We start from the raw sequence: 18,189 nt of genomic DNA, 5'->3' as shown, positions 1-18,189 counted from the left end.
TTACTATTCGACAGGCAGGAAATTTAATTTTTCCATGAATTATTATATAAATATATTATATATTTAATAGATTCTAAAACGGAGGAATTATTATATTTTAATGATATATATTTTCCATATTTAGTAGCGTACGGAACTCTTTATATAGTACGGAGGATCTTTGTCAGAAGATATAGCAATTTAGATTCCCGACATGAATCTTGCGCCATGGCTGCTCTTTCTTCTCCTCGCCTTCTTCTCGAATCCCTCCGTCGCCTCTCCTTCTTCTTCTGCGAGCCGTTACATAATTCAAGTGGAGGAGCCGATTGAGCCGCTGACGGAATCGAGCCTGAGGAGGTGGCACGAGTCTTTCCTGCCGCCGGCCGCCGAGGAGTCTGGCGGCGATCGGCGGCTGCTGCACTCCTACAGCGAAGTCTTCAGCGGGTTCGCCGCCATTCTGACGGAGGAAGAGCTACAGGCGGTGGGGAAGAAGAAGGGCTTCGTGCGCGCGCTCCCCGACCGCGTGCTGCGCGTGATGACCACCCACACGCCGGATTTCCTCGGGCTCCAGGTCGGGAAGAAGGGGCTGTGGGACGACTCGAAGCTCGGGAGCGGAGTCATCGTCGGAGTCCTCGACACCGGCGTGACGCCCGGCCACCCTTCCTACGACGACGAGGGGGTCCCGCCTCCTCCCTCGAAGTGGAAGGGCAGGTGCGAGTTCGAGACCGGTTGCAACAACAAACTCATCGGCGCCAGGTCGATGCTCGGCGGTGGGGGTGGGAGTCCTCCGTGGACGACGGCGGCCATGGGACCCACACTTCCGCCACCGCCGCCGGTAACTTCGTCCGCAACGCTAGCTACTTCGGTTTGGCCGAAGGCACGGCCGCCGGGATGGCCCCTCGGGCTCACCTGGCCATCTACCAGGTCTGCCTCGGCGACGGCAGCTGCAGTTCCTCCGACATCCTCTTCGGGATGGAAGCAGCTGTCAAGGACGGCGTCGACATCCTCTCTATCTCGCTCGGCGGCCCTTCCGTACCTCTCGACCGAGATGCCATCGCCATCGGTTCGTTCGGGGCGACCAGGAAGGGCATCTTCGTCAGCTGCGCCGGCGGCAACTCTGGACCTGACTACTTCACCCTCTCCAACGAGGCGCCGTGGATCCTCACCGTGGCGGCCAGCAGCGTCGACCGAAGCTTCAGGGCCTCCGTGAAGCTTCCCAACGGGAAGGTGATCCCCGGAGAGTCTCTGGACCAGCCAGGCAACTTCACTACAAGCTCTCTTCCCCTGTACTACAACCCCGATTCGCCGACCTGCGACAGGGATCCTCCCGATGGTAGCCACAGGGGCAGCGTCTGGGTCTGCGAAGCCGGCGACAGCCGTCCCGCAGATGTGGCAGCGTACGTCAAGTCCCTCGGCGCCAGCGCGTTGATCTTCATTTCCTCCAAGGACGCCGGCGCCACCGTCCTGATCAGGAAGATGGACTTCCCCGCAGCAGTGATCGCCAACCAATACGGCTCCGACCTCAAATCGTATTTGAACTCATCTTCCGACCCCTCCGCGTCGATCATCTTCGACGGAACGGTTCTCGGCGAATCCCCAATCCCCGCCCCCGCCGTGGCTTACTTCTCCTCCCGGGGGCCGTCGCAGGCGACGCCGGGAATCCTCAAGCCAGACATCTCCGGTCCGGGCCTTAACATCTTCGCCGCCTGGATTCCTTCCGAAGACGGCCCGCAGTACACCATCATCTCTGGCACGTCCATGGCCACGCCTCACCTCAGCGGCGTCGCCGCGCTCTTAAAGGCTGCGCACCCTACTTGGTCGCCGGCAGCTATCAAGTCGGCGATCGTCACCACTGCAGACGCCGGCGTATCCAACGAGTGGCTCGAGCCGGCGTTCTATTTCGCCAAGGGCGCAGGACACGTCAACCCTAACAAAGCTTCCGATCCCGGCCTTATCTACGACATCACCGTCGACGACTACCTCCTCTACATATGCGGCAAATACGGCGAAGAACGCGCCAGAAATATAGCGCGCAAAATGGTCGTGATCTGCTCGAAGAGCGCGACGGAAGCGGAGCTAAACTACCCGTCGATTCTACTGTCCCCCAAAGGCGGAGAGGCGGCCAAGGTGAACCGGACGGTCACGAACGTCGGACCGGCGAGATCGAGCTACAAGGTGTCGGTGACCATGTCGGAGACTATGGCGTCGGCTACTGTCACCCCCGAGACGTTGACGTTCACCGAGCTGAACGAGCAGAAGTCGTTCAGCGTGAGCGCGGTATGGGCCGGCGGCGGACCTCCCGCCGGCAATCAATTCGTGGAGGGGAAGTTGACTTGGACCTCCGATGATGGTAAGCATGTGGTGACCAGCCCCTTGGTCGTCTCCGCCATTGAGTGATACAGCGCTAGCTCGAGCTTGTTGTCTTCTTCCTTGCAAATATTATTCCTGGTTTTTAATAATGATTGAATGAATAACGCTGTGTTTGGGTATTAGAGCATCCCCAATGCTCATTTGTTATAACACCTAAAATTAATAATTAAAAAATAAAAAAAATACATGTGAGATGAGCCAGTCAGGGATTGGCCCATCCTACTGCCACGTTCAAAACATATAACACCCCTCCACATTGCTTATTAACATTCATGGGGTGTTATTAACACCTCATTAACAGTGTTGCTGATGCTCTTAGAAAGTTCATTGATGGAAGGAAAGAGAAGGGGAGCGAAGAGGGAAGATAATTATTTATGTTCTTTTTATTGAATTAGGAGGTAGGAAAGATTTATTAACTTAATATGTATTATTTTATTTGGAAAGAATGAAAAGAGAATAAAGATTAAATATATAAAATTATAAAAATATTTTTACTTTTCAAATTAACAATGATTTTAATTTTTATAATATTAATATTTATTTTATAAATATAAATTAATTATTTTTTAATAAAAATTAATTCTTTTATAAAAGAGTTCATCGTATCAATCGTTATTCTATTAGATGAACTAATAAATTATATTCATAAATTTAATTTATATATTTTAAGTGAACTACATGTTCAGTGTGCAAACTTCGACGCATTACTTTGAGAAGGTATTACTCTACTATTTTTTTTATTTTATAAGTTTTTCATGAAACATCATAAATGTTATATTATTGCAATATATAATAGTGATTTGAAGCGATTGATATATTCACAACTGGAGAATGATTAGCATACGAATTTATTGAACAAAGAAAAAAATTATAATTATCTAACAACAATAAGAGATTTCGATGAAGAAGAAAGGAGTGAAAAGATCGCATTTAACGAGAAATTTAAAAATTTTAGATTAAATAAATTAAATAAGTTACATGAAAATTAATATTTTAAACAGGGATAAAATTTAAATAAATAATATTTAGAATTTCTTCCCTTTCCTTACAACCCAAATTGGAGTGTAAGAAAATCTCCCTTTTTATGAGTAAGAAAGGTTAAAACTTACCCTTCCCTACCCTCTCACTCCTTTCCAAACAAGGTTAAAAGTTCCCCTTCCCTCGTCTACTCCCAAACAAAGTGTAAGTATTAGTAAAAAGGAATCAATCATTTGCAATATTTCATTCATCCTTAAGTAACATATTTATAGTCTAATTATATAATTCAAACAAACCACTGACTCAACTAATATCAAATACATCTAACATAAATCAATTTTCTTTTTGCTCAACCTACGAACTACATCATAATCATTTATCAACACTTCCTTTGATTCAAAATTACAAACACCAAGATGCAATCTGAAATAAATAAATTTATCCCTTTAAAGTAACTTTGTCAAAATATTCGTCACTTGTTCATGTGTGTTACAGTATTTCAACTCAATTTGTTTATATGCAACTAAGTTGATTTTTTTTTTATTATTGCAATTGTTGTCTTGTTATCATAAAAAAAATATTAATTGCATCTTCTTGTTGTTGGTAAAAATCTATTAGTACTCTTCTAACCCAAATTGCTTAACATGCTGCTATATATTCTGCTTCTGAAGAGGATAGTGTTGTAATAGCTTGGCAGGGCCGACTTTAGGCATAGACCATTAAAGCCTATGCCTAGGGCCCCAATTTTATTGAGACTCAATTTTTTAAAGATTTCGTAAAGATTTTGATATGATTCCAATATATTTAATATTTCTTAATTCTCAAAACTCTAATTTATTAGTTTCTTTATATTCTTCTTCTTCCTTCCTTATTAACCTAATAGTCTATTTTGCCCAACTTCAAACAGTTTACTCGTTTGATAGCTTATTTTCTCTCCTCAAGACATTTCCGAGGTCATCACAAGGGTGCAAGGAGAGGAACGATCAGAATTAAGATCCTTTGTTACAGATTTTTCAATGATTTTAAGATATAAAGGTATAGTATCAACTTCCTTATTTCCCTATCAAATCTTCTTTTTTATGCTTCTGTTAATTTCTTATTTTCTTATCGATGATTCCTGTTGTAAACATATAATCTTGATAGTTCCCATTAGAAGAAATTAAAATTTTCAGACTTGTTATGTCACCTGTGATTTATCTGAATATTTCATCTTTATTCTCAAAATTTTAGATTTTTTTATTCTGAATATTTCATCTTTATTTATTAAATTACTCTCATATTTTAATTACGGTAAAATTTCATCAATATAATAATTCTAGTTTCAAATTTCGTAGGTCATTTGTCAAACTTTGAAATATCATTAGATTAAAATTATAAGACATAAATTAAGTTTTATTCTTTTGCTAATGCATGGATAGCTTATAGAATATTACTGACCATACCTGTTAGTGTCTTCAGCGGAAAGAAGTTTTTCAAAATTAAAATTAATAAAATCTAATTTACGTTCAACTATGTCTCAAAAAAGATTAAATAATTTAGCAATATTATCAATTGAAAAAATTTATTATTAAAACTTGAATATAAAAATTTAATTAATAATTTTGTACCTCAAAAAACTAAAAAAATTAATTTTATATAAAAAATTTATTTTTAAAATTAATATTTTAATTTATTTTAAATTTTTTTTAAACCCATCATTGTTGGTCTCAAGTCTGAATAAAAAAGGGTGAGAAATTTTTTTTTAAAATAATAACAATAATTTAAAAAAAATTCGCCTAGGGCCTCCAGGAGGCTTGAGTCGCCTCTGTAGCTTGCTTCTTTGAACTCCATGAAATTGCTCCTGACTCAATATTAAAAACACTCGCTGAGGTGCTCTTTCGATCATCTATTGAACTTGCCCAATCACTATCAATGAACTCACAAAAATTATATTTTAAAACTTCAAAATACCAAATCATATAATCCATGGTTCCAACAACATATATAGCATAAAATTGTTTTAGTTGTTCCAAGAAGATGTTTTGTGAGAATTTGCATAAACTTGGAAATTACTAATAGAGAAAGTAATATATGATCTAGTATGATTTTAAAAAATTAAACCTCTAACCAAGCTTCTAAAATTTTTGACATTAGTCTTCTCTAAATTATCTTCCAATTGCAACTTCTCATTTATATTATAGACGTAGTAGCTGGATTGCAATTGAGTAAACTAAATCTTTTAAAAAGATTTGTTGCATAGTTTCTTTATGAGATAAAAATTTTATTAACTCCTAGAATCACTTCAAGACCAAGAAAATAAAACAATAATCTCATATTTGACATCTAAAATTTTTTCATCATATTAGACTTAAAATCAATCAGAAGAGCATTAGAGAAACTCATATATATTATGTCATCAACATAAAAATAGATAATAATATAATCATTTCTGCCTTATTTCTTTACATAAAGAGTGAATTCATTTTCACTTCTTGTGAAACTATTTTATCCAAAGTAGTCATCAATCTTGATATTGTTAGTACCGATGGATTCAAAATATCGGCTTTGTTCTTGGGCTCAACCCAAAAGGTCTCATACCAATGAAGATACTTTCCATTCTTTTAACCCCATGATCTTTTCCATGTACTTTAGATGTGGGACTATGTTTGCACCCTTGCAACCCAACAATATAATCTCCCCCTCAAACAAAGGACCACAGACCCCCCTCAACGTCGTTTTTGATGTCTGGATCCTCGATCCACCAGGACTTTTTGCCCCTCGGTCCACCCGACCTACTAGGACTTTCCACGTAGCCGCAGCTAGAACTTTTTGTCCCTCAGTCCACCCGACCTACTAGGATTTCTCACCTAACCGCAGCTAGAACTTTTTGTCCCTCGGTCCACCCGACCTACTAGGATTTCCCACCTAACCGCAACTAGGACTTTTTGCCCCTCGGTCCATCCGACCTACTAGAACTTCTCACCTGGTGTCTGGTCCTCCTGATTCAGACACGGGAGCACTCACTTCCTTTGTTTAAGGTTCAAACCACATGGTTAGATCTGGATCATGGCTCATCCGGCGGTTAGTCCGGTGAAGAACGGTCTCACTCTGATACCACTTGTTAAAACCGATGGATTCAAAATATCTCCACAATGGTATGATATTGTCCACTTTGGGCCTAAGCCCTCATGACTTTGTTCTTGGGCTCAACCCAAAAGGTCTCATACCAATGGAGATACTTTCTATCCTTTTAACCTCATAATCTTTTCTATGAACTTTAGATGTGAGACTATGTTTGCACCTTTGCAGTCCAACAGATATACTATGCCCGTGAGCTTGTTTTAACCCATAGAGTATTTTTTAATTTCAACTTGTACGCTTTCGCCTCTTTGCCTTCAATTATAAAATCTTCAGATTGAGCTACATAGATTTCTTCTTGAAAGTCTCCATTTAGAAATACATATTTGACATCAATAAGGCAATGAATAACATGTATGAGGATGACATTTTGTTGGCAATCAATATTAAAAGTTTACTATGTGAAACCAAATCATTTCTATTAGATAATTTTAAAATGGAAGACTTAGTGAAATTAAACATCTTTTGTTTTAGACATTCATATATGTCATGATCGTTTAAGGAGTATTCTTGGACTTTTACAAAAGTTTTATATTGAAAAGATGTTCATACGGTATGACATGCAAAATTGTACACTTGATGACACACTTATGTTTAAATCGAGTTTGAGAGTCTTAGAATTGGTCCTCTTCATGGATGACTAAAGGATGATGTAGAAGCAAATGATGCCTAAGTGATTATTGAGCTGAGGATGCCTTAGAAGAGGACCAGTACACTTAAGCAAAGGATGTGCAATGGCGTTGTGCGGTGCGATGGTCATTCACGATTGATAGACCCCAGTGGGAAGGTGTTCTAAAGGAAAGGAAACAATGTGATAGAGGCAAGATCTCCAACATGGTGATGGGGATTTCTCCAGAGTAGCTAAATGCGGAAGTAAATTGAGCTAGAGGCGGATCGGAGTGCATCATCAATGAGAAGTAAAATTGTGAGAACAAGTTGATTGGAGAAGAAGATATAGAACCAAACTAATTAGTTTATGTTCTAATACTATTTTATTGAACATAACAAGCAAACAAAAACATGATCTTTACCCATAAGATATGAATTTTTTTAGGGCAAAAACAAAAAAGGCATTCATTTTTCAAAAAAAAAATAATCAAAAGGGCATCTATCATGTTTCTTATATCGAAGAAATTCTTTCTTATTTCAATGTAGTTGTAGCAGCTATTTAATAGCTACTACAATGTGTAAAAATAAATAAATTCAACTCGGTCAAAAAAAAATTTATACATAGAACACTTTTATATCAAAAAATTATTTATTAAGTTGCTCAAAATTTATCAAATTGCTTCACCATGATAAAATTCACAATAAAACAATTATAATAATTATTAATTGCTTGCTACAATATTGTAATTAGATTTGTCATCCGCCTTGACTTTCGGACTGGCCCGCCTTTAAATAAGTTGATAAAACTTTAATTCAACCCATTTAAATTATTTGATAGGACCGACTAACTAGACAAATCCAACCCAAATTAACAGTTCTAACTATAACATGTACTAATTAATCGATATATTATTGTAGTAGTAATTAATGGCTGTTACATTATTTTTATGATATTTTTTGTCATATTAAGTGATTTTATATAAATTTAAATAATTTTAATTAATTTTTTATGTAAAAGTGTTCTATTTATTTTTTTTAGCAAGTTGAATTATTATTTTTACAGTTGTTGTAATACCTGCTACAATAATATTAAATTAAGATATTTTCGATATAAAAATATGATACAACACTCGTTTGACTTTTTTTTTACTCTGGGAAAAATTTCTAGAGTTACACAAAGGGACTTCGGAGGCTAAACTCGCCAAAAGAGACTTTCTCCGGAACCAATTAACCAACCTTTGGATGGAAGAAGGCGAAATGGTAGTGCATCTGCACTCCAAGATAAAAGGCTTAATAACTGAACTAACGAATCTCGGAGAAAAGGTAAGTAACCGAGATTTGCTAAGGTACGCTTTAAATTCATTCCCAAGAAATTCGGATTAGTCTTCCTTTGTCGATTCATTTTTTATTGCTAAGGATCTCGAGACAACTACACTCGAGAATCTATTTTCCACATTTGAACTTCACGAATCTAGACTTGTAGGAAATAGAAAGAGGAACAATGTAGCTTTGAACGTGAACACATCAGAATCAGAATCCATATCCTTGGATGACGAAGACGAAGAAAAATCGTACTTGGTAAGGAAATTTAAAAAGTTTGTTCAAACTAACAAGTTTTCTAGGATGCAGACAAAAAGACGATCTCCGAAAAGACGGACAGTCAAGTGCTACAACTGTGACGAAGAAGGTCACATAAAAGACAACTGTCCCCAACTCATAAAAAAGAAAGATTACCAAACTAAGAAGAAGAAAGCACTGAAAGCAACGTGGGACGACACGTCTTCCGACGATTCAGAACACGAAGAGTATGCTGGACTTGCTCTAATGGCAAGTCATCAAAAGGAGGATGACGAAGAAAGCACATCGGAGATGATCATCGATGAAGGGGGAGAGTCATCCGATGAAAGCAGCAGCGACGATGAATCACTAAGCGATAGGTATGACAACATGGTAAGTGAGGTATGTAAACTACCTCCTGACGAATTATTTTTTGCTATAAAATCTTTTTTTAATAATTTATGTAGAAATAGAAAAAAACTTTTGAATTTGAAAAAGTAATTATCTACATCATGTCCATTAAGCATGTTTGATAGAAATGAAAAATTAGAAAATTTAGTAACAGAAACTTTTTGTACAAATTCAAATTTCTATTTTTCACTTATACATAAATTTTGGATTTTTTTAATAGATTTTTTCTTTTCTATGAATTTTTTTATTAAAATCTGATTTTTTTTTTAATTTTAAATTTTGATAGAAAATTATTTTGACTAGATCTGATTTTTCCTGTTCTACACATTATGTGTTATCTTTGTAAAAAAAATCTATATTTTTTAATGTAATTTTTAATTTTAAAAATTCATTCTTCAAAATTTTATTATGTGAATATTTATTTTCTATAAATTTTTAAGTGAAAATTATATTTTAAATGTAAAATACTTGGCTAAGTCATTATTGACAACCAAATTTTTTATGATTTGTTCTACATTTATTAGACACTTAAAAAAATTTTAAGATTTTTTTCATTTTAAATCGGACTTGCATGTTTTTTTTACTCTTTACTTAGTTTTAAATACCCCGTTTTTGCTGTGATCAAAGGGGGAGAGTAGGCTAAAGTTCAGGGGGAAGTTATAATTTTGACATGCAAATTTCTTTTTATACTTAAATGTTTATTTAGTTTTATTGCTTTTATTATTTTTTGGTTTAACCCTAACTAAACTTAGGTTGATGCACATCAAAAAGGGAGAGATTGTTGGTGCCCCGGTTAGTTTTGATGTAATCAATCAAGTTAAGTTAGGTCCTGTGTTGTTCTAATCCCTTTGATAAGTGTGCAGGAACTTAGGTATAGAGGAAGTTGAGCGCAAGACGTAGTAGACGAGAAGGGTTGCGCGGGGAAGTGAGCCGACGGGCTTGGTGCAATTTGAGGGATGCGGAAGCTATGGAAAAGTACACCGATGGAGCGAGAAGGACGTGCGCGACGTCCGAGAGACGAGAAGTCGGGAGGAAGCACGCTCGAGGGGCGAAAGGCCGGGGTCGGATTCGGGTGAGCCTAACTCCGATTGATCAGAAATCACCCAGAAGATCTACCTATAAAAAGTCAAGCAAGTTGACTTTGACCAAGTCAACATTTGACTTGGACCAGGCTTAATTGGAGAGTGCAACATGCATGGCTTAATTGGAGATTAATTAATCATGTTGCATGGCTTAATTAGCATTGGAGACTTTTGCATGATTGGAGATAAACAAGTTGCATGGCTAAACGTTGCATGGAGATAAAATACACAACGTTGCATTAACGTTGCATGAACGTTGGAGACTTTATCTTTTATTAAAGAAAAGGATAAAGTTTATCCTTTTATCTCCAATCAATGTTTGAACGTTGCATGGCTTAAATCAATGTTTGAGATTTAAGGTTATCTCTGATCAACGGTTTGAATCGCGTCAACGGATCAACGACGAAGAGAAAGTTCATCTACAATCAACGATCCAGATCTATTCTCTTGGACTATAAATAGACTTAGAGTTTTAGAGTTAAATGATCAATTACTTTTGTAATCTTCTCTCTAAGTCTCTGTGCTTCAATTGTAAAGGCTTCTCCGCCTAAAGGAGTTTTTTGATTAAGCGTTAACTGCCTTGGAAGCAACGATCCAGTTGCAACCAAGTTTTTCTTAAAGACAAGTGCTAATTTTCTTAACCGCCTATTCACCCCCCTCTAGCCTGTCCAACCCGATCCTACAAGTGGTATCAGAGCGAGGCCGCTCTTCACCGAACTAACCGCCGGAAGAGCCATGATCTAGATCTAACCATGTGGGTTGAACCTTAAACAAAGGAAGTGGGTGATCCTGTGTCTGAATCAAGAGGACCAGACACCAGGCAGGAAGTCCTGGTTGCGGCTGGGCAGGAAGTCCTAGTAGGTCATGTGGACTGACAACCCTAGATTTGCAATATGTCACGAGTAGGGTTGCAAATTAAAATTTATATATCGAAAATCCACGATAAATACAAATAAATGAAGTATAGGGGTCTCGAGTCGTATTTTTCCAAGGGCTAGTAGAAAATCATTTAATTCGAGCTTACGTGTCGTTCTTTTTGGGTTTTTCGAATATAAATGGGGTTTTGAGGTTTTGGAATGAAATAAAATTTTGAATTCAGAAAATAAATAAAAGATGCAATTTAATAACCTAATGTTGAGCTGTTAAACCAAAGTGTCAAATAAACCTAAGTTGCAATTCAAGATTCTATCAAAACCCTAACGGTTTAAATCCTAAACTTAAATGCAATCTAAATGGAGTTCAATGCTATTGATTCGAATAGGGAAACAAACCAACAAGAATTAATTGAAACTAGTTATCTAATTCTAAAATGCAATGGAAAGGCTTACTCTAAACCATCTAACCTCAGATACATGCGGAAAACTTGGCACGGTACAGTGTTTTTTTTGGCACGGCACAGTGACAAGAAATTCGGATTATCAGATATCAAATTCAGAAATGGCACAAGATTAAATCCAACTATCAATAGGAATCTACAAAACGGAAACAGCTAGTAATGTTGTTAACTGATGATGCATTACACATGGATCGAATTGTGCAGAATCAACCAAAAAAATTCAGAAATGCAGAATGAAATGTGCTGAAACAGACAAACTAAGCATCCAGCCTTCCCTTCCCTTCGTGCTCCTCGGCTTGGTGTCAAACAAGCTTCACTGATCGATTAGGAGTCTTCAACGTGGTCTCTAGTTGGGTTTGCTAGCTGCCAGCGCTCGGAGAAGCCTGAAAAACCCTTCCAGAGCAAAATAGAACACTGCACAGTCGCGTTGAAGCTGGCAAAAACTAAATTCCTTGCTTCCACCGTGCTCCGATTGACTTGCTGGTAGTTCCGGGATGCTTCGTGCTCCTAGGATAACCCCTCAAAGGATTGCGGCGCCAGATTTTACTGTGGATGGCCGGAAAACGCAGAAACAGGGACGCGGGCCGCCGGTGAAACCCTTGCCGACGCGCCTCCTCAACTGCCAGAATATTCCCAATCGGTCGGTTTCGGACTCCTCGTCGATCAAGGATTGCAATGAGAAAGGTTTGGGAGGAAGGGAATGGCCGAGCTGCTACGTCCTTGCGTAGGAGATCGTTTCCGCGGGGATGATGAATAGTGCAGCCAGACACTGTTCATCGATTAATCGGCCGGTTATATACTGCTGATTAATCATTTAATCTCAGCCGTCCATTTCTGATCTGATGATGGAGCTTGATCTGGGGTTTTAGGGCAGCCTAGGGTTTGAAAAAAATTTATGGATCTTGATCAGGCTTGAGCTAGGTCATGTCCTCCATGTGGCTTGACCAATTTGGGCGAATTTGGCTCGATTCGATCGCGGTTGGACTCGATCTTGATCCGATTTGAGCCCTAAAATCAAATAAACTCAATTAATGCAAAAATTCACGATTAAATCATGAAAATTATATCAAGCCTCAAATCATGCAATATAAGACAAATATGATCAAATCGATTCATTTTAAAATTTATTTTCATGTAAAAACCCAAAAATAAATCGATTAAAAATGTATAAAACCCTAACTCATCATGGACCGAGGGGCAAGAAGTTCTGGTTGCGGCTGGGCAGGAAGTCCTAGTAGGTCGGATGGACTGAGGGGCAGGAAGTCCTCGTTGCGACTGGGTAGGATGTCCTTGTAGGTTAGGGTGGACCGAGGGACAGGAAGTCTTAGTGGGTTGAGGATTCAGACATCAAACAGAAGCTTTCCGTTTGAGGGTCTTTTGTTTAAGGGGGGCTTGTTGGGTTGCAAGGGTGCAAACATAGTCCCACATCTAAAACACATGGAAAAGATCATGGGTTTAAGAGGATGAAAGATATCTCCATTGGTATGATGTCTTTTGGATTGAGCCCAAGAACAAAACCATGAGGGCTTAGTGTAACGACCGCCCTTCTTACCCCTAAGGCGATCCGTTACTTATACTTGCTAAAATCTACTATTAATTTAAAATTTCTTACTATGTGATAGTTGAGTAAACACATGCTCTCAAATAAGTAACATAAAGTCTAAACATAATGGCAAACAATGGCCCAAACAATCATTACAATCGAAGAGCATGGAGAAGGGAGTAAAAATTCTGATTACACTGGTCCCAGTCGACTGGCACACTGGTCCCAGTCGACTGGCACGACTGGTCCAGTCGACTGCACACCATGGCGTTCCATGGCTTCTGTTCTTCTGTTCGAGGCCAGTCGACTGACTAGTCGACTGGACTCGACTGCGCAGGGCTTCTGTTCGAGGTCCACCAGTCGACTGGAACTCGACTGCACGCCTTCTGTTCGCTCCCAGTCGACTGACCAGTGGTCGAGCTCCCAGTCGACTGAAATCTGTCTCAGTCGACTGGGGTTTCTGAAATCCAAATTTTCAGATTTCAGAAACGTGCCAAGTCCATTCTACTTCGTACCAAAATCACAATAAACCTATAGTTAAGCCTTACCACAGGTATTAAATAATTCTAGACTATTAAACATATGTTTGCATGGTAATTAGGCATACTTTAGCAACTTCTAAGCATGGATTTAGAAACCTGGACATTGTATCAACGTGACACTAAAACTAAGCAATGCTATCAACTGGTTTCATCATAAACAGCATGTTAACATCCAAAATGGTTCCCTAACTTTAAACTTTGCATTTCACTCCTAATTAGCATGCACTTGTAATGTATCAACTATCAAGTAAAGCATAGAACTACTAGACAGGCTATGGCTATCATAATTCATGTTTGTTAACATTCTAAAAGTGCGGAAATAAACAACATATAGAAAACTAGTTTTTAGCATTCTCAATAATGTATTCTTCATAATGCAAGTTCCCAAGGCTCTTGATTCTATGTTCCACCACATCACACACTTCACATCGTCTCTGCCGCCTCCGCTAATCCAATTTTCCTTTGCCCTTATCTGCAGTATAAGGAAAATGAAACTATAAGCATAAAGCTTAGCAAGTACCATCCTACTCACAAAATAATACATATTTTGAAATCATGCTTTTGAAAAACACATGTAAGAAAACATATAATCTAGACAGATATCATGGCATACTCATCATAATAAGCACATGAACTAAAATCATAAACTACTAACTGATTTCACATGGCACTATAGAAATCTAACTGAACTAAGCATGATCTTAAAAATTGATTTCACTTAAAGCTAATAATGAACTTTTAAAAACTTATACATATAGTAAGTGAAAATACTAATCATCCTGCTGTGGGCCCGGCATTGTGCTAACTATGCGCGCATCCCTAAATAGATCCGAGGTAGCTAATCCCGAACCCATTAGGGTACTACTAGGCGATCTAGGGCCTAGGGGCGATCTAGGAGCCCACCCATGGACGAACTAGAGTCCAAGCACATGCCATAAAAAGTAAAATACTTTCTTAATAATTCTTTTCTTTAACCTTGCATCTACTAGGCGATCTAGGGCCTAGGGGCGATCTAGGAGCCCACCCAATGGACGAACTAGGGTCCATAATCACTGTGGCAAGGTAATCTACTTTCATAAACATGTTAAACATGCTAAAACTTATACTAGAGATTCTTAACATTTTCTCAAGCACCTTACGTGCCTAAAACTCTCTTCTTTCTTTAAGGACACACCCTAGGCACTTGACAGTGCGTCTAAACCCCAAACTAGAGGGGGGAGCACGTCTAAGCCCATCTAGTGGTGCCCTTAAAACCTGTAAGAGAAGTTAATCTCAACATACATGCATAAACTTGCGATTAACTAAAACTAGGATCTTATGCATACGAACGGAACTACTTATACTGCAGGTGAGGGGTACTTACATCCTGCGCTAAGTTTCCTTACAATTCTTCCGTTAGAGTTTCGGAGAAGAAGATCTTCTCGGCGATCTTCCTACGTCTACGCGTTCTTCTCGCGGAGAGGAGCGTCCTCGTAGAAGAATCTCTCCGGAAGCCTTTCTCTTGGCCGGCCACCACAAGGAAGAAGAGGGAAGGGGAAAAACTCGGAGAGGGAAGAAGAAAACCTGGTTTTCTTCTTGTTTCCGCCGACCAAAGAAAAGAAAGAAGAGAAAAATAGGTTTTCTCTCTCTAATTTCCCCTTTTATACTAAATTATCTCTTCATGTCTAACTTGACCGTCTAACTCGTATAATTACAATTGTTTCCCATTTATGATAGGAAATTCCTACTGGGGCACATGGCTAGCACAAATTGCTTAAGACTTATAACTGCTAGAGGTTCCGGATTTGAATCTCGCCTTAGCCATTTTACATTTTATTTTTTTTGCTACTTTTGCTAATCCAAAAATTCCAGAAAAATATTCTAAAATTCTAAAAAAATCATAGAATATTTCTAAGATTATTTTTGAGAATTTTCGGGCGTTAAGATTGTTACTCGTAAGTCTTTAGCTAAAGCAATAACACGTCGAGAGGATGATCCTCTTGGATAGTTGTTTTGAGTAACTTGAATTTGCAGGATAAGGAATTATAGATTGGGCTAGGTGTGACATAGTTAGCCTAGTGGAGACTGACACATAGACCATGTCTTGAATTGAACATATATAAGATAGTGAAACGAACAGAGACACGATCAACTGTAGCTACTGAAGGGTTCAGAAATCAACTATGATTTTTGATTAATTTGGGGTCATAATGTACTACTAGGGATCACTCATGATCGATCTGTAATTAATGATTAATTATGAATGACCAACAAATCAGGAACCTATAAGGTCACACGTACTACGAGTTTCTACAAGAGATATAAAATAAGTTTTAGAATTGGATTCTCAGATCGAGAGAAATTGAGTATGGTTGGACTAAATGAAGGACAAATATAGAAGATATTTTATCAGAAAGGAAGCGCAGATGAGCTACATCTTTTGAAGACAAAGTGAGCCCTTTTTGGTTTAATTATAAACCAAATTGTTTTGGTTTTAATTAAAGGTGGTTTGGTTTTAAATCAAACTTGAGGCTAAAAAATAGGAGTTTGGTTTAACAGATTCGGTTAATATTTCTTAATAAATTTTTTTCTGTTAAATACCTATAAATATATCTCTTATGAAGAGTTATTAACAAGGATTACAAATCTAATTGTTAGATTTTAAAATCCAAAACAAACTTCCCTCTTCTCCTCTTGTTGCCGCCCAAGCAACCCTTCTCAAGTTGGCGCCACCCACTTTTATTAGGGCTTCTTGTTGCCATCGGCCAAAGAACTTTCTCTAAATCTCACCATCGGTTTCTAATCCTCCAAGAATCAGTACCTCCCAAGGGCCTGTCATTCCGAAGCAAAAGGAAGTTGCAAACCGACAATGGAAGTAAGTAACGCAAGGAGAAGCAACAGTTGTTTCTCCACTGAAAGGTATCACTTTTTCCTTTCGATTTATTTTTTATTTCGGGGCAATTGTTGCCGCTAGAACATGCACACCATATTGGTTTGTTGCACCTTCTAGATAGCGAACCATACGATCTTCGAACGAAGGTGTGATCCCCTCCGTTCAATCCGATTTGTATCTTCGGGTTGCTTTAAGCCACCAGATACAGAATCAGACCGTAGGTCCTCTCTCGGATTGTTTATCTTCTCCCTTCGATTAGTATCGCAGCGGAGACACGACACGTGATTTAGAGAAATCGTCTCAAGGAGATCTTGATATGGATATGAGTAGAAGCAACCTTGCTCAAGGTTGCTAGTTGATATCGCTTCCGCTCCTTGTCATTCAAAAGGTATAAAATTGTTCATGTCTTATTTATGATTATGTCTACATGCATGTATTTCCTTGGATGATTTTTATATAATTAGTGATAAATTTATTTATTACACTTTTGGTACCATGATTTATGATATTAAAATGTTAAATTATGCATATAAAAATCCAATACATCACATTCTCAATCAGCTAGATTTTCAAGGGAAAATCCCATCCTTAATCAACTGGTGGCGAGAGTGGAACCACAACTCTCCAAAGCAACTAGCTTATATTGGAAATGTTGCCATCCAATTCTGGTTCTTGATTATTTAGCAGACAAGATGTGGGATAATCTTAAGAGACGAGACAGGTGAACATGATCAAGGTGGTGAACACAATCAAGCTTTGGAGCCTCAGGATCCCAGAGGCTAGGAACACTCCACTATCTGATTTAGGATTAATGTCTTCTACACCTGAGTAGGAAGTAGAATTGTTGGGCTCACATGTTTCTTTTTTCTTTTGTTGTGTTGTTTTGATCAGGGGTTTTATGGGTGCTTTCTGGTATTTAAGTCTTCATTGGAGGCCAGTGTTAGGTTAAGCTAAGGATGTACTGATCTATCATCTTAAAACACCAAATAATACTACTCGAATGGGTCATCTGCACACTTTTATTTTTATTCAATAATAACAATAATCAAATCTGATCGACTATATAAATCCTTCTACACATTTTTATCTTTATACAAAAAATAAAATTTTCTTGCAAAATATTTTCCAACAAAATAAACTTTTCAAATACAAAGAAACCCAACAAATTTTAATTGTGGTCCAAATGAACTTGTATACACATTTGAGCAAACTTTAGGGATAAACTAATTTACTAAACAACTTGCACGTTTAAATAATTTTGATATTTGTTAATTTTTTGGCACAATAGAAGAATCTATAAAGTTCTTTGTCTAAAAAAAATTAATTTTAATTAAAAAATCTAACTATAAATCAATTTGTAAATTAACTCGAGCCTTGTACAAAATGAGTTAGATCATTCTTTTTAGTTAAATAAATAAACTTTTAAGACAACGTCATTCCCATTTAAGGGTAAAAAGGGTACGTTCACGAAGGATGGGTTGTCATTATTTAATAAAATTGTGTGTTTTGTATCTATACATCAAAAATGACGAAACTTTCATCCAACTAAATAAACTAAATAAGATTGATTATATAAATCCTTGACTATATCATCTACATTTAAATAATTATTATTTTATTTTATAATTACTAATAAATCTTTTTTATGCTCAATTAATATGTTTTTTTTATCACCATTTCACATTATCTAATATATATTTTATTCAGGACAATCACTTTAAAAAACATTTTATTGATTCCTCTAGGTACATAAATATGACAAAAGAGATGAACAACTAGGTCTAGTTCGGTAC

The 18,189-nt window shown here is 37.9% G+C and overlaps 1 pseudogene; it reads left to right on the top strand.

Moving 5' to 3' along the window:
• Positions 1 to 193: 193 nt before the first annotated feature.
• On the top strand, positions 194 to 2,376 carry LOC141813943 (subtilisin-like protease 4; annotated as a pseudogene).
• The last annotated feature ends 15,813 nt before the right edge of the window (positions 2,377 to 18,189 follow it).

Source organism: Curcuma longa, chromosome 20 (genome assembly GCF_044706935.1).
Source record: "Curcuma longa cultivar G26 ecotype Majalengka, Jawa Barat chromosome 20, ITB_CL_G26_1.1, whole genome shotgun sequence".
Lineage (NCBI taxonomy): Eukaryota > Viridiplantae > Streptophyta > Magnoliopsida > Zingiberales > Zingiberaceae > Curcuma > Curcuma longa.
This window is presented reverse-complemented; position numbering and strand designations above follow the sequence as displayed.